At 39.6% G+C, this 18,803-nt stretch overlaps 1 pseudogene; it reads left to right on the top strand.

Moving 5' to 3' along the window:
* The first annotated feature begins 15,292 nt into the window (after positions 1–15,292).
* Positions 15,293–18,109, top strand: LOC129558136 (olfactory receptor 7A17-like; annotated as a pseudogene).
* Positions 18,110–18,803: the final 694 nt, after the last annotated feature.

Raw genomic sequence — 18,803 nt, 5'->3', positions numbered from 1 at the left:
TCAATCTTCCTACCTAAGCAGCCCTTGATTATCATTTGAAAGTATGCACTTTCCAACCTCTGTCAAATATGTTCTCTTTCATCCTAATTATAGTTTCCTGTGCCTCTGGGATTGTTGGTATCTTGCTTGCTGCCACTGTTACCGGTATGCTGCCTGGGCCATTGGGATGAAAGCTTTTTAAAAGAGTCTGAGAAATACTGAGTCACAGGCTCTATCACCCACTTGTAGGTAGTTGGCACCTCCTATATGTCCCCACCTTAGAAGTACAGGTTTGTGGAATTCTCTGATAACCTGGTATGTTGTGCAGAGGCAGCTTTGTTGTGTTGTGGACGCTATTTTGGCTGTTGATTGAAAGGGAGAGACAAAAGGAGTCTTTCATTAATCTGTGATGTAGAAGACAAGATAATTTAAATAGAAAAACCCAAGTCTCCACCAAAAGTGTATTAGAACTATTAAATGAAATCAGAAAAGTTGCAAGATAAAATTTTAATATACAGAAATCTATAGTTCCCTATACACTAATAATCAACTATAAGAAGGAGAAAGGTAATATATATATATATATATATATATATATATATATATATAGTTAAAATCAAATTTAAAAAATGCCTAGAAATAACCTTAACCAATGAGGTGAAAGATCTGTATTCCAAAATGTATAAAACATTAATGAAGTAAATCAAAGATGATACAAAGAAATGAAAAGACATTCCTGTGCTCTTGGAGTGGAAGAAGTAATACTCTTAAAATGACATACAACCAAAGCAATCCATAGATTTGATGCACTCTGAATCAAAATACTCATGATATTTTTCACAGAAGTAGAACAAAATCCTAAAATTCACATGAAACTACAAGAGACCCAGAATTGTGAAAGCAATCCTGGGGAAATGACAATAACAACAAGAAAGCTGGAGTTGTGAGGATCCCAGACTATCCTATCAATACCAAGATATGACAATCAGAACTGCATGGTACTGGCGCAAAAACAGACACATGAATCAATAGATCAGAATAGAGATCCCAGAAATAAACCCAAACAATTAATCTATGACAAAGGAGGAGCCAAGAATGTACCATGGAGAAGACAGCAGTCTCTTCCACAAGTTGCACTGCCAAAATTGAATGGATATTTGTGCATGCTCAGTCATGTCTAGCTCTTTGTAGCCTCGTGGATAAACCCTCCAGGTTTCCCTGCTGGTGGGATTCAGCAGGGAAACCTGGAGGCAAGAATGCTGGAGTGGATTGCCATTTCCTTCTCCAGGGGATCTTCCTGACTCAAGGATAGAACCTGTGTCTCTTATACTGGTGGGCAGATTCTTTACCACTGAGTCTCTTGGGAAGTTGGTGAAAACTAAGCAGCCATGTGTAAAACAATAATATTAGAACATTTCCTCGCACCACATATGAAAAAAAAAAATCAAGATGGGTTATGGGCTTAAATGTAAAGCTGAATCATAAAGTTCTGAGTAGTGAGAACATGGGCAGAATATTTATGGCATAAATCATAGCAATATGGCTTTGGATCTCTGTCTTTTGGTTAAGGAAATAAAAGCAAAAATAAACAAATGGAAGTTAATTAAATTTAAAAGTTTTTTCACAGCAAAGGAAATCATCTAAAAAATGAAAAGATATCTATAGGATGGGGTAAAATATTTGCAAATTATATCACTGGCAGGGATAAAAATCCAAAATATATAAACAACTCATCAGTTCAGTTCAGTTCAGTCACTCAGTCGTGTCTGACTCTTTGCGACCCCATGAATCACAGCATGCCAGGCCTCCCTGTCCATCACCAGCTCCCGGAGTTCACTCAGACTCATGTCCGTTGAGTCTGTGATGCCATCCAGCCATCTCATTCTCTGTCATCCCCTTCTCCTCCCGCCCCCAATCCTTCCCCGCATCAGTCTTTTCCAGTGAGTCAACTCGTCATACAACTCAATAAAAAAATAAGCAACTCAATAAAAAATGGGTAAAAGACCTGAATAGACATTTTATTTTCCTAAAGAAAACATACAGATGAACAACCAACACATGGAAAGTTGATCAGTATCACTATTTCCTAGAGAAATGCAAACCAGAAAATAATGAGATATCACCTTGCACTTGTGAGGATAGCTATTATCAAAGATTCTACAATTAATGAATTTTGAAGAGGATCTCAAGAAAAGGAAACCCTGTACACTGTTGGTAGGAATGTAAATTGGTGCAGCCACTATAGAAAATAGTACAGAATTTCCTCAAAAACTAAAAATAGAACTATGCTGTGATTAAGTAATTCCACTTCTGAGTATTTATCCAAAAGATGTTAAAAAAAAAAAAAAAACAACCCACTAAATAATATTGCTACATCCACTGCCACATAGTTAAGATAATCAACATATGGTTTCAACATAAGTGTTCATTGGCAGAAGACTGGACAAAGATAATGTGTTCTATACAATAGAATACTGCTGCTGCTGCTGCTAAGTCACTTCAGTCATGTCTGACTCTGTGCGACCCCATAGACGGAAGCCCACTAGGCTCCCCCATCCCCAGGATTCTCCAGGCAAGAACACTAGAATACTACTTAGGTATAAAACAGTGAAATCTCACTATTTACAACAATATGGCTAGACCTAGAGGGTATGGTTGTCTGAAGAGGCCTTACAAATAGCTGAGAAAAGAAGAGAAGCTAAAGGAAAAGGAGAAAGAGCTTGCTCAAATTCATGTCTATTGAGTCAGTTATACCATTCAACTGTCTCATGCTCTGTCTTCCCCTTCTTTTCCTGCCTTCAATCTTTCCCTGCATCAGGGTCTTTTCCAATAGTTGGTTCTTCACATCAGATGGCCAAATTATTGGAGTTTCAGCTTCAGCATCAGTCCTTCCAATGGATATTCAGTACTGATTTCCTTTAGGATGGACTGGTTGGATCTTGCAGCACAAGGGACTCTCAAGAGTCTTCTCCAACACCACAGTTCAAAAGCATCAATTTTTCAGCGCTCAACTTTCTTTATAGTCCAACTCTCACATCCATACATGACTACCAGAAAAATCATCGCCTTGACTAGATAGACCTTTGTTGGCAAAGTAATGTCTCTGCTTTTTAATATTCTGTCTAGGTTGGTCATAGTTTTTCTTATAAGGAGCAAGCATCTTTTAATTTCATGGCTGCAGTCACCATCTGCAGTGATTTTGGAGCCCCCCAAAATAAAGTCTGCCTTTGTTTCCACTATTTCCCCAACTATTTGCCATGAAGTGATGGGACCAGGTGCCATGATCTTAGTTTTCTGAATGTTGAGCTTCAAGCCAACTTTTTCATTCTCCTCTTTCACTTTCATCAAGAGGCTTTTTAGTTCTTCTTCACTTTCTGCCATAAGGGTGGTGTCATCTGAATATCTGAGGTTATTGATATTTCTCCCAGCAATCTTGATTCCAGCTTGTGCTTCCTCCAGCCCGGCGTTTTCCACGATGTACTCTGCATATAAGTTAAACAAGCAGGGTGACAATATGCAGCCTTGATGTACTCCTTTCCCAGTTTGGAAACAGTCTATTGTTCCATATATGGTTCTAACTGTTCCTTCTTGAAATGCATACAGATTTCTCAGGAGGCAGGTGAGGTAGGCTGGTATTCCAACCTCTTGAAGAATTTCTACAGTTTGTTGTGATCTACACAGTCAAAGGCTCTGGTGTAATCAATAAAGCAAAATGAGATTTTTCCTGGTATTCTCTTGCTTTTTCGATGATCCAGCCGACGTTGACAATTTAATCTCTGGTTCCTCTGCCTTTTCTAAATCCAGCCTGCACGTCTGGAAGTTCATGGTTCACGTCCTATTGAAGCCTGACTTGGAGAATTTTGAGCAATACTTTGCTAGCAAATAAATGAGTGCAATTGTGCAGTATTTTGAACATTCTTTGACATTGCCTTTCTTTGGGATTGGAATGAATACTTGAAAACTGATTCCAAATAGCATATGATAAAGAAATATCCAATTCTTTGCTTGAATGAAGTTAACCAGAAATACAAAAGAAAAGGACTTGAACAGGTAGTTTTCCATGGAAAAAGTAGCTGTCTAACTGATCTACAAATATAGTCAGTCCTACAGGATGTGGAATAATTGCAAAGTAAGCTCATTAGCACACCCCTTTGCATAAAGTAAATATATTTTTATTTGAATACTAAAAGATGAAAGATGCTGTGAACTATCTGTCTCATGAACTGCTCTTATGAAAAATTGTCAGCATTCCTTGGTCTGGATATTTGTCATCACAGTCAAATATGCTCTGTATTTTCAAATGTGTCCTTATATCACTATATACCTCATGTGACGAGTTGACTCACTGGAAAAGACTCTGATGCTGGGAGGGATTGGGGGCAGGAGGAGAAGGGGATGACAGAGAATGAGACGGCTGGATGGCATCACCGACTCGATGGACATGAGTTTGGGTGAACTCCGGGAGTTGGTGATGGACAGGGAGGCCTGGCGTGCTGTGATTCATGGGGTCGCAAAGAGTCGGACACGACTGAGCGACTAAACTGAGCTGATCCCTGCATTGTTAACACCCTACTTCTTTATTTCAGTTAATCACATAGGTCCTTGGAATTAGCTTCTATTTTTAGTGTAAGCACTTTTTACCTCCTGTACTCTTTTCAAATCAAACTTCCATTTTCATCATTTAATGGTCGACCTTGTCCTTTACATTACTGAGTTCAATATTCACTTATATCTTTGTCATCATCAATTAATAAATAATCAAGTGAACAAACTGATGCAGTGATCTTAGCTCCAGGCTAATCTGGGTTGGCTGTCATGTGAACTCAGGTAAATGTTGTGACTGCCACTCCCTTTAACCTTCTGCAGTATTTACTGGGTTCTTGGACTCATCTGGTTGGAGTCTCTGAGGGGGAGGCTTCCATAATTATGTCCAAATCTGTCCTGGATGGTTGATGATAGAGATAGAAGCTCTACTCCAAGACAAGACAACAGAGTGTTGTCAAACATTTGTCTTGAACTGAGTTATGAATAACCACATACTGTTCAGCCCAAGGTTGTACATGTTGAGGGACACAGCAGAAGAAACATTCATGTCCCTCTTTTTACCACCACCTTTAATAACTGATTTCCCTGAGAGACACTGGTCTGGACAGAAAAGCTATTCTATTCATTCTCCTTGTCTAGGACACAATGTTGTGAACCAGATAGATTCAGTGATTATTAATCCATGATCTCTACTGTCTTCCAGCATTATAATCCTTAAGATCTCAGCACCTCATCCCACTCTGAGTTCAAGTTTTCTTCAGGGGCTAAGACTGAGGATATCCCTTTGATTAGGTCCCTAATCAAAACATCGCCTTTGGTGGATCACAGTCCATATCTCTAGTAAACTATAATTCCTATCTTCATGAAATGTTAACTTTGTTTGTTTTTTAAAAATGCAAATCCTTGGGTTGTACATTGCTTGGATTCATAACAATTTTGCCAAAACAACTAGCAATTTCAACTTTCTATTACTAGCTAATAGCTATCCATCCCTCATCAGAAAATGCTTCTTAATTATGAAAGTTATGTTTAGATCTTAGCACCTTATAGGTTCCTCACATTATGTATAAAAATGAGGTTTTTAAATCCCAGTGCAATGCCTGAAACCGTATCAGACTCTTGGAAGAGAATGTAGGCAGAATACATAAATCACGGTAATATTTTTTGGAACTCTGCTTTAAAGCAAAAGAAATAGATGTAAAAAATAAACAAATGGGACCTAACTAAATTCAAAAACATTTGCAAAGAAAATGAAACCATCTATCGAGCAAAAAGATAAGCTACAGAATAGGAGTACATAGTTACAAAAAACAACTGACAAGGAGTTAATATCCAAAATACATAATCAGTTCATGAAACTCAATATCATATCAATGAAAAAAAAACAATGAAACATGAGCAGAACAACTGAACAATATTTTTTTCAAAGGAAGACTTGTGGAAGATCAACATTATTAATTTTTAAGAAATGCAAATCAGAAGAGAAGAGCATTGAAATACATACATTACCATATGTGAAATAGGCAGCCATTGGGAGTTTGCTGGATGACTCAGGGAACCCAAAGCTGGTGCTCTATGACAACCGAGAGCGGCAAGAGGGGGAGGAGGGGGAGGGTATGAGAGGGAGGAGACATATGTATACCTGTGATCATTTCATGTTGTATGACAAAAGCCATCACAATATTGTGAAGTAATTATCCTACAATTAAAAATAAAATTAAAAAAATAATCGGGATTGATGGGAAAGAAGTCCTGTGTAAAAAGAACAACAACAACCAAAAAATGAACAGAGAAACTAAAAAATAAAAACCACGTGAGCTTCTACCTTACATCTGTCAGAATGTCTCTTAGCAATACATAAGAACCAACAATGCTGGTGAAAATGTGGAGAAAACGGAGCCCTCTTACACTGCTGGTGGGGATGTAAATTGGTGTAACCACTATGGAGAACAGTATGGAGTTTCCTCAAAAATTTTAGAACTAATATATGATCCAGGAATTTCATTCCTGAGTATTTATCCAAGTAAAAGGTGCAGGTGTGCTCAGTTGTGCCCAACTCTTTGCAACCTCACAGATTGTAGCCTGCCAGGCTCCTCTATCCATGGGATTTTCCAGGCAAGAATAATTGAGTGGGCTGCCATTTCCTTCTTTAGGGGATATTCCTGACCCAGGGATTGAACCCCCGTCTCCTGTGTCTCCTGCATTGGCAGGCAGATTCTTTATCACTAAGCCACCAGGGAAGGCCCTTTTCCAAGTAAGTGAAAATACTAATTAATATGCATTGCTATGATCATGGCTGCATATTTATGATAGCCAAGATACAGATACAGCCTAAGTACTCAACAGAAGAATGGATAAAGGCCATATATCCAAAAGATATATATAATGGACAAAGGATAAAGGATACATATATGTGCATATATAAACACACACATACAGTGCAATACTACTTAGGTAAAAAAGTGAAATTTTAGCATTTGCAACAATAGGGGAAGATCTTGAGGGTATTATGCCAAGTGAAAGAAATGACAGCAAAAGACAAATACTATATAATTTCACATACATGTGGAATACAAAAAATATCAATTCACAAACAAAACAAAAATGCGCATATTGATAAAGAGAACAGAGTAGTGGTTACCTGAGGGAAAGTGTGATAAATGGAGGACAAAATGAATAACGAAGGTGAATAATATTAACAGATGAAAACAACAACAAAAAATGGTGGTGAGCACACCACTGTGTACAGAAAATTCAAAATCTAATGTTGCAACATTAAACATTTATAATACTATAAAATAATATTACCTCAATAAAAATGAAATAGTCAATTATTACCTCAATAACAAAATTGAAAGAAAAGATGATTGGATGGCATCATCAACTCTATGGACGTGAGTTTGAGCAAGCCCCGGGAGTTGGTGATGGACAAGGAAGCCTGGCGTGATGCAGTCCATGGGGTCGCAAAGAGTTGGACATGACTGAGAGACTGAACTGAACTGAAAAAAAATGAGAATGTTAGTGTTGGTGTGGATGTGCAGAAAAGTGAACACTTGCACACTATTGGTGTTAATGTAATTTATGGTACAGCCACTATGCAAAAATAAGTATGAAAGTTACTCAAAATTGAAAAATAAAACTAGGATGAAAGTGGAAAAAATTGGAAGTGTTAGTCGTTTAGTCCTGTCTGACTCTTTGTGACACCAAGGACTATAGCCCACCAGGCTCCTCTGTCCATGGAATTCTCCAGGTAAGAATACTGGAGTGGGTTGACATTCCCTTCTCCAGGGGATCTTCCCAACCCAGGGATCAAACCTACCACTCCTACATTGCAGTCAGGTTCTTTTCCATATGAGCCACCAGGAAAACCCTAAAACTGAGATGTTATCTAGCACTTCCAAGTCTGGGCATATATCCAAATAATTAAATTCATTCTCTTGAAGGGATATGTACAACCATGTTCATTGCAACATTACTCAGTATAAGCAAGACATGAGTACAACCAAAGTGTCCACTGGTCTGGGAATGGAGTTTTTAAAATGTTATCTGTATATATATATTATAATATTTTTGACAATAATAAAGAATGGAATCCTGCCATTAGTGAGAATATGGTTGAACTTTGAGGACATCATGCTGTGTGAAATCATTTAGTTAGTGAAAAAAAAATACTGTGTTATCTTACATATATGTGGAATCTGAAAAGTCCAGCATTAGAGAAATAAAGAATAGAATGCTGGTTTTACAGAACCTGAGGAGTGGGAAATTTTGGGAGATGTTGGTCAAAGAGCCCAAAGTTCCAGTTATAAGATAGATAAATTTTGAGGATCTAAGAGTCAGCATGGTGGCAGTAGTTAACTGTCATTCCAGTATATCCTTGAAATGTGCTAAGAGAGTAGATCGTAACTGTTCTCACCCAAGAAAAGATCATTTCCTGAGGCAATTAAGGTGTTAACTAACTTTATTCAGTAATTATTTGGGAATATATAAATATAAGAGATCATTATACTGTACACCTTAAACTTGTACAATATGATAGGTAAATTACCTGTCAATAGAACTGGAAAAATAAAATGTGTAGTTTGTACAAATGAAATAGCCATATACAAACTGAGTACATTCTGCCTGATTCTATTTGTACGTGTTAAGAAAGTTCAAAATAGTCTTTCTTTGTTTTGATGTAACTGTGAAAAATGTAATCTCCCCAAGCCTAAATATTATTATTTCTGAATGTGTCATAGGATAATAAACAGCACTACTAACAAATGTGTGGGCTTCCCTGATAGCTCAGTTGGTAAAGAATCTGCCTGTAATGCAGGAGACCCTGGTTCAATTCCTTGATCGGGAAGATCCCCTGGAGAAGGGATAGGCTACCCACTCCAGTATTCTTGGGCTTCCCTTGTGGCTCAGCTGGTAAAGAATCCACCTACAAAGCAGGAGACCTGAGTTCAATCCCTGGGTTGGGAAGATCCCCTGGAGAAGGGAAAGGCTACCCACTCCAGTATTCTGGCCTGGAGAATTCCATGGGCTGTATAGTCCATGGGGTTGCAAAGAGTCGGACATGACTGAGAGACTTTAACTCACTTCACTCATTCATTAAAGAATGTGGTGGAAATTTTTTTTTAGTTTAATGAAAATGTCCAAGTGGAAGAAGTGTGTTGTGTGTGTGTTTGCATACATTCTCATTCAAATAACACTTTCAGACATATTGATGGATTTAAAATCCCATCTTTTATGTTTATTAGGAACTTGAAAGCAAGTTAGAAGGTGAAAAAAGTAAAAAGAATGAACAGTTGAATGAACATGAACTTAAAGGAATGCAGAAATTTAGGCACAAAAATGTAAAGTAGAATTGGGAAACTTAATAATTAATTAATTTTCTTGTATGAATGCTCAAATACCTAAAGCCAGAATTGCATTTCAATTTCTATAATGGAAAATTCTCAGCAAATGGGCCCAAATATCTTCAAGTTGATCTTAATTTTTATATCTACTTCAGTGCGCTATTAACATAAAGTGGCTAAATCCACAGAAAACTAAGTAGCTGAATTGAGAGTTCCACTCCAACCTCTTCTGTCTGTCATCCACATTTAGAGGACATGTGTGGTTAATTTATTTTTACCTGGATAATCAGGGCTAATCTTCTTAAGGTCAGCTTATTAGAAATATTACTCCACTTACTGCCTTAAATACCACTTGCTATGTAGAACAACGTACTCAAACGTTAAAGACATATCGGTGTGGACATCTTTTAGAGACCATTATTTGGCCCCTACAAAGACTGTTTAAAAATATATTGTTAATATTTGATGTGGTTCCAGGGCTTATATATAAGTGAATTGGACACAGAATTTATCATAGGCTCTGGGATGAATGCATGCACTTTTCATTCAAAGTTTCATGCAGAGAAGAACCAGAGGGATGGGTTGGGGAGGGAGGTGGGAGAGGGGTTCAAGATGGGGAGCACATGTACACCAGGGGCAGATTCATGTCAATGAATGGCAAAAACCAATACAATAATGTAAAGTAATTAGCCTTCAATAAATAAATAAATTATAAAAAATTAATAAAGTAGATTAGAAAAGGCAAAAAATAAAAAATAAAATTCCATGCAAAGATGATTTCTAGTGGGAAAAAACTATGAACATAGAATTCTAAAACATAACCACAGCCTTGATTACTCAGAGTGGCCACAGTCCAGTACCTGCTTCATTAACACCATTTAGGAAATTGTTAGAAATGTAAAGTTTCTTGGCTCTCAAGACAGGAACTCCTGATCAAAAACTGCATTTGAACCAGCATCTGGGTGACTCGCATGCACAATGAAGTTGGAAATGTGATAGTCTAGAGTAAGTTTCCTCATTTTCTCACTGTTGACATTTTGGGGCAGGATCATCACTTGTATTGGATAGTGTCCTGTGCATTGTAGGTGTTTAGAAGCATCCCTTCAACATGACCAAATAACAACCATAACAAAGGCATCTGTGGTTGAGAACCACTGGCCCAGAGTTTGGAAAACTTGAAACAATCTGAGAGAATTCCAATAAAAGTTTTACGCCTTACTCAGATTACAGCTGTTAGATTCACTAATTCCCCATGAGTCCCATTTCATAATAATACTACCTCATAGAACGGGGTTTTCTAAATGCTAAATCATACAGTTCCTATAAGGTGCTTTTAATAAGATCTAAATATGCTCCTCAGAATGAGCAAGGATTTCCTAGTGAGGACTAAATGACATCTCTTAACTTATGCTAGAAGTATGACATTTCTAACAGTTTTAGCATAAGGATCAGGAAGTCAAGGAATGCACTGGCAATGTTTTACATTAAAGGAACAAGTTTATCCCTCTTATGTAGAGGTGGATAATAGTTTTCTTTTGTTTGCTTATTTGTTTTTAAAGACATCCAGCACTGTTACACATCAAAAGTCTAGAGATTTCCAGATGGCTTAGTGGTAAAGAATCCACTTGCCAATGCAGGAGATGCAAGAGATGTGGATTCCATCCCTGGGTCGGGAAAAATCCCCAGAGGAGAAAATGGCAACCTCTTGCCTGGAGAATCCCATGGACAGAGGAGCCTATAGCGCATGGGGTGGAAAGAGTCAGATATGACTCTGCTTGCTCTGAGCAAGCACGCATGCAATTTGTTATGGACCTAATCAAGAAAGACCCCTCAAGCTTAGACTCTGGAGAAAATGTGAATTCAGGGATGGGATTTGGTGCTGGGATCTTAAGCTTTATTCCTCTGGAGGACAGGTGAAATCATGGAAGGAGTAATAAACACTGATTTCATCTGGCTTGTTACATTGTCTCCTAGACAAAGAGAATAAACAGGAAAATCTTTCTGTCTGCTCCTATGGGGAATCAATTACTTAGAGGTGGTGATAACAAGGGAAATGAGCAGATACAGGGAGCAGTAAATATATCCTCTGCTACATCCCTCAGCCTGGGCAACCTTGGGCTAGCCAGAATATGGTTGTTGCTTTTGGAGTCATAACTCCTGCTGGCAAACCAGTGCTTGACTCCATCCCACTGTAACATCTGGAAACATACTTCCTTTCTCCATCATCAACCGTCCAAGAGAATTTTGACATCTATATTGAGACCTTCCTCTCAGAGACTCCAGCCAGGTGAGTTCAATAGCCTAGGAAATACTGCAGGAGAAGGTGAAAGGGCAAGAAGGTGAAAGGGCAAGGCAAGACTGTTTACCCGAGTTTACCTGAGAGGCAGTCCAGACTAACCCAGAGCCAAGATCACTGGGGTTGTTTTTGTGCTTCAGTTCACTTCAGTTCAGTCGCTCAATTGTGTGTGACTCTTTGCAACCCCATGAACCGAAGCACACTAGGCCTCCCTGTCCATCACCAACTCCCGGAGTTCACTCAAACTCATGTCTGTTGAGTCGGTGATGCCATCCAACCATCTCATCCTCTGTTGTCCCCTTCTCCTGCCTTCAGTCCTTCCCAACATCAGAGTCTTTTCAAATGAGCTAGCTCTTCATATCAGGTGGCCAACATATTGGAGTTTCAACTTCAAAATCAGTCCTTTCAATGAACACCCAGGACTGATTTCCTTTAGGATGGACTGGTTGAATCTCCTTGCAGTCCAAGGCACTTAATATATTAAATTATGAAGCCAGAGGTAAAAGGGAACATTAAACTCTGCAATGCAAGGGTCATTGCAACTCTTTGGGTTATAGCCTACCAGACTCCTCTGTCCACAGAATTCTCCAGGCAAGAATACTAAAGTGGTTTGCCATTTTCTTCTTCAGGGGATCTTCCCAACCCAGGGACAGAGCTCTTGTCTCCTGTGTCTCCTGAACTGGCAGGCAAATCCCTTACCATCTGAGCCACCTGGTAAGCCCCAACAGTGGACATGGAAATTCAATTAGAAGAGGAAATGGGAGGTGTAAATTATTCCTGTAAAAGTAGAATTTATTCCAAGGACATTTGCAATTAACTGAAAGAGAGGATCAGGTGTTAGTTGTAGAGGCATATACAGTGATGTAAGGACAATATTTGTTTGTTTTTTAAGATGGCACATATTTGACTATGATGAGAAAAGATCCTACCCAAGGAATGCAGGCAAGCATTACCTTGATAGAGCTTTCCTGACACAAGCATTTCATAGTATCTTGAGTTAATGTTCAAATAAAAAAATATTTTGTGAAAATGGTAATGCCAATGGGCTTAGTTTGCAATTATTTCCCTACCTGTAAGACTGACTATATTTGTAGAACAGTTTGCTAGCTATATCCTCTATTTGACTGCTGTTCTACTTGTTTACGTCCTTTGCTTTTATAGCAAATTCAATTTTTTTCCTATTTCTTTGTTTGTTTGTTTGTTTGTATCCTTTCAAATAAAGAATTGGAATTTTTAATCCATTTTTTCTTTACAATTTAGTTATTATATATATATACATATGCATGTATATATCAGTTCAGTTTAGTTTCTCAGTCCTGTCCAACTCTTTGTGACCCCATGGACTGCAGCACGCCAGGCTTCCCTGTTCCTCACCAACTCCCAGAGCTTGCTCAAACTCATGTCCATTGAGTCAGTGATGCCATTCAACCATCTCATCCTCTGTTTTCCCCTTATTTTTCTGCCTTCAGTCTTTCCCTGCATCAGGGTCTTTTCCTATGAATCAGTTCTTTGCATCAGTTGGCCAAAGTACTGGAGCTTCAACTTCAGCATCAGTCCTTCCAATGAATAGTCAGGACTGATATCCTTTAGGATGGACTGGTTGGATCTCCTTGCAGGTCAAAGGACTCTCCAGAGTCTTCTCCAACACCACAGTTCAAAAGCATCAATATGTATATGTTTCAGTTCAGTTCAGTTTAGTTGCTCAGTCGTATCTGACTCTTTGCAACCCCATAGACTGTAGCATGCCAGGAGTCTCTGTCCATCACCAAGTCCCAGAGTCCACCCAAACTCATGTCCATTGAGTTGGTGATGCCATTCAACCATCTCATCTTCTGTCATCCCCTTCTCTGCCTTCCATCAATCTTTCCCAGCATCAGAGTCTTTTCAAATGAGTCAGCTCTTCACATCAGGTGGCCAAAGTATTGGAATTTCAGCTTCAACATCACTATGCATGTAAGTGTGTGCAAAATCGAATCCATGTCTCTTGAGTCTCCTGCATTGGCAAGCAGATTCTTTACCACTGAGACACCTAGGAAGCCCCTCTTTTGCCTACTTGGTGTTATTAAATCACTCTTTACATATATGCAACTACTTTCCATAGCTACTGTTCCTCATTGTTCCTTTCCTTCTCTGGTGATTAGATCTGTCTCTAAAAGTTGCACCAAAATAACTATTTGTTCAGGCAATCTACTTTACATTTGATGAAAATCACCTTTGTCTTCCATATGTGTATTTGAATCCTTTTGTTTCTGTGTAATGGAGCTTCCCAGGTGGCTCACCCAGTAAAAAATCTGCCTGCAATTCAGAAGACCTGGGCTTGTTTCCTGGGTGGAGAAGATCCTCTGGAGAGGGTAATGGCAACCCACTCCAGTATTCTTGCCTGGAGAATTCCATGGACAGAGGAGCATGGTGGGCTACAGTCCATGGGGTCTCAAAGAGTCAGATATGACTGAGAGACTAAGCGTGTGTGTGTGCATGCACATGCGCGTGTGCACACACACACACACACACACACATACAGGTCTTTTTGTGTAAGAGGAAAACGATAATTTAGATACTACTTCCTCTCAATATTTTAAGATTTTCTCTCATTTAATTTTATTCCCAAGATTTTGGTAATCTACAAGTGAATTAGTGGCTTTGCAGGTCAAAATCTTGGCTTTCTCTGTCCACCAAAGCTGAATAAAATACGTGGAGACAGAGTTTGGAGGAAATAGAAAGGTGGCTTTAATTCTCAGCTGGCAGAGGGGAGAACACAGCAGGCTAATGCCTCAAGAACGGTGCTTCTCTCCATGAGGAGTCTAGGTGATGTAGGAGACAGATGGGCCCCAGGTTAGATGTTTACAACTAGCCTCCTATTTACATGTCGTGGGACAAGAGATAGGTGACCTCCAGTTGAGGAATTTACAACCAGTCTCCTGTTTGCCCCAAAATGGAAGTAACAACTGAAACAGCGTAAACAGGCAGTCTTTGTCTCTTGCAAACATCTCAGGCAAGGACAAAGGGAGGCAAAACTCTGAGTAAAGGATGAAGGGATTTCTGTTCCTCCCTCTTTTGGGGACAAGGGAGACACTACACATGCTCAGAAGGGCTCCTTGTGGGTCAAAAGTCAAAGGATAATGCCAGACCATAATGAGTCTTGCTCCTCCCAGAAGCTTTAAGCTCGAAATCTATCTTGGCTGAGGGGTGTGTGAGACTGCACCCCAGGGGAGGGACCCAGGGTAGATCAGGTGTGGAAAAAGAAAGCAGGCAATTGGCCTAAAGGAAAATGAAGACCCAGAAGAACTGGTCTATATAAGTGATTAACTCTCTCACTAGGGGGGAATGCCCACACCCTTTCTCTCTGGATGTGCATCTCTGCCTGACTTCTACCTCAACTAAACAAACCATTACTCTATGCGCTCTCCCACTTGCTGTTCTGTGTCTCTAATAATAAACTTTGTACCTACATTTGTGGTTTCTGCCTCTGTGATAAACACACTTTTCAGTGGGAGCAAAAATCCAGAGAAAAGCAGCTTCTAGCCCAAGCCCTTGCTGGTTTGGTGGTGAGAAATGAAAATGTCTCCTGCCATATCAATAAACAAGACATGTCACAGCCATCAGTGATTTCTGGCCTCCAAATGTGAATATGAGCTCCCCAAGCTATGATCCAGCAGATGCTGCCACCTGCAAGTTGATTGCTGAGGAGTTGGGGGAATGCAAGAAGTAAGGTGAACACAGAAACAGGATTGGCACCAGATAGCTGAGATGCATATGAAAGGAATGAATTCAGTGAGCCCTGAGGATTGCATCTTCTCATACATAGAATGGTAAATTCCTTGACTTGATACCTCATCTTTGATGTTCAGACTGCCTGCTCCCTTTGTTGCAAACTTTTATATATCCTGACATCCCCTCCTGCCTCCTTGGAGCAGTTTTCTCAGAGCTACTGAGATTCTATCTCCCTGGCTCTGAGTCCTTCACATTACCACCAAATGAAATAACTCTCTACTTTCAGGCTGTGATTATATTTTTCAGTTGACTGTAGCTAGGATTCCTGGTTCTCATCCGGGCTACCCAGGTTCAATTCCTGGGCAGGGAATTCAGATCTTGCTTCATGCCACTGCTCATTGCTCCCTAACTGAGATCATAGAGACTTATATAAGATGAAGACTCACAGTCAGAAATTGGTGATGAGGAACAAATGTGCAAGGATCTTGTCTTCTTCCCCTTGTGTTGTTTCAAAAACAGTCATAGGCTGGCATCAGTAACCTAGCAATTGAGTGTGGCAGTCAGGGGACTCTGTGACCTTCTTTCTGATATGTAAAAACAACTAAAAGGGGGAGAGTGCTGTAAAGGTAAGCACCAGCTGAAGGATGTATTTAGCATAGAGTCAAAGGATAATCGGAGTTAGAGTTAAGGTTAGACAGGGAAACCTGGAGTGCTGCTGTCCATGTGGTCGCAAAGAGTATGACATGACTTAGTGACTGAACAACAGCAACAGCAAAATAGGATAAAAGATGCAAAATGTAGCTCCTGCAGACTTTGGGGGCAGAAAAGCAAACTTAAGTAAAGACTACAGATTAGGAACAATTGAAGTAAAAACTAGGGATGTTCAGGCGTATCTTTGTGCTCTTCATTCTCGGGAAAGGGACAGGAAAAACTCACTGCTCTTCTTTTCCCATTTCACAGCAACTTGACCCACACTGATATTAAATTTGTATAAATCTATAGAGATTGGTTTTGGATGTCTATCAGTCTTGTTTCATATAGTCTTCTAAAATTGAATTTCATAAGTGCTGAAAGTACATAACGCTAATAAGGGGACTCCGTGTCTTGAAGTTTCAGCAGTAGCAGGAAGGCCATCTCATTTTTCTACATCTTCTGACACCATCTCTCCTCTCTCACCCTCATGCTTATGTCCCTCATTAGAGTGGCTTCCTTTTCTAGACTGGACCATCTTACACGAGCACTTTCCAGGCCCTTGCGCTGGATCTTCCCTTGCCAGGCACACACTTTTCCAGTTATGCTCACATCACTGGCACTCTCTTTCTAGAAATCTATTCAAATATCACTTTGTTCGAAGTTTCTTCCTGAGCATGCATTTAAAAATAGCACCTTTCCTTGACTCTCTCTATTACATCCGCTTTATCTTCATAACATCTATAACCATTGGACACACTTGATATTGTTTTTTATTTGCTTCTCTTCTCCATAACTGGATTTTGGAATTTTGTTTTTCAGAACCTTGCATTTAGTGCATGTACAGTGCCTGGTCTTTGTCTCAATTCAAGACAGATTCCTCAAATATGTGAAAGAATTTCTCATTAAAAACTTGAATACATGACATCTTCAGGAAAAACCTGCTATTAGGGATGGCACAGGGAAATCCCTAAAAAGATTCAAATCCATGAATAAAATGCTGTAATTAACTTCTTCATGGCAAAAGATATATGGTCCCATTTAAAAAAATGTGAATAATGCCAGTTTGTATGAAAACAGTCATGATTTTTACCCCTTTCCTGGTGATCATACCCACCGTGTGACACTAAGGAACCAAACAGGAAGTTCAGAATTTCTTCTTATAGGATTTTCAGAGTCACCTGAACTGCAGCCCCTCATATTTGGGCTTTTCCTCTCCATGTACCTGGTCGCCGTGTTTGGAAACCTGCTCATCATCCTGGCCGTCAGCGCAGACTTCCGCCTCCACACCCCAATGTACTTCTTCCTCTCCAACCTGTCCTTTGTAGACATCTGTTTCATCTCTACCACTGTCCCAAAGATGCTGAAGAACATTTGGACACAGAGTAAAGTTATAACCTATGAAGGCTGCATTATCCAGATGCAGTTTTTCGCACTCTTTATAGGATTGGATGTCTTCTACCTGACCGTGATGGACTATGACCGCTTCATGGCCATCTGCCGCCCCCTGCTCTACACAGTCATCATGAACCCCCGGCTCTGTGGAGTGATGGTGCTGCTGTCTTGGGTCATCAGTGTCCTGAATTCCTTGTTGGAAAGCTTAATGATGTTGAGACTGTCCTTCTGTACGTCTTAGAAATTCCCCATTTTTTTCTGTGAAGTCAATCAGATGATCCAACTTGCCTGTTCTGACACCTTTCTCAATAATTTGGAGATGTATTTTGAAGCTGTGTTCGTGGCTGATGGTTCCCTTATATGTATCATTTACTCTTACTCTAAGATAGTTTCCTCCATACGTAGAATCTCATCTGCTCAGGGAAAGTATAAAGCATTTTCCAGCTGTGCATCACACCTCTTAGTTGTCTCGATATTTTATTGTACAGGCTTAAGTGTTTACCTTAGCTTGGCTGGTACTCACAGCTCACACTCAAGTGCAACAGCCTCGGTGATGTACACTGTGGTCACACCCATGCTGAACCCCTTCTTCTACAGTCTTAGGAATAAAGACTTAAAGAAGGCTCTGAAAAAACTCTTTGGAAAGTAATTTTAAAAGAACCTATTGGCATAGATCTTAAGAAGTACCTGTAGCAGCAGAGCTCGAACACTGAGCCCAGTGTTGCCATTGTTTGGTCAGACTGTGGAAATAGAAGATGCCTCTTCTATTTTTCTTGAAATTTTTATTTTGATTTCAACTTTATACAATTTATGTAACTCACTTTTATGCATTGTGATGTCTGATATCCAGTATTTCTCCCTTTTAAGTTACCTACTCTCCCAATTTGACAATAAGGAGTTCATGATCTAAGCCACAGTCAGCTCCTGGTCTTGTTTTTGCTAACTGTATAGAGCTTCTCCATCTTTGGCTGCAAAGAATATAATCAATCTGATTTTGGTGTTGACCATCTGGTGATGTCCATGTGTAGAGTCTTCTCTTGTGTCATTGGAAGAGGGTGTTTGCTATGACCAGTGCGTTCTCTTGGCAAAACTCTATTAGCCTTTGCCCTGCTTCATTCCGTGCTCCAAGGCCAAATTTGCCAGTTACTCCAGGTGTTTCTTGACTTCCTACTTTTGCATTCCAGTCCCCTATAATGAAAAGGACATATTTTTTTGGGTGTTAGTTCTAAAAGATCCTGTAGGTCTTCATGGAACCATTAAACTTCGGCTTCTTCAGTGTCACTGGTTGGGCATAGGCTTGGATTACTGTAATATTGAATGGCTTTCCTTGGAAACGAACAGAA

This window comes from Moschus berezovskii, chromosome 8, assembly GCF_049115385.1.
Source record: "Moschus berezovskii isolate FMDL1 chromosome 8, NW_MosBer_1.0, whole genome shotgun sequence".
Classification (NCBI taxonomy): domain Eukaryota; kingdom Metazoa; phylum Chordata; class Mammalia; order Artiodactyla; family Moschidae; genus Moschus; species Moschus berezovskii.
Note: the sequence above shows the minus strand (reverse complement) of the source record. Positions and strands in the feature narration are given on the sequence as shown.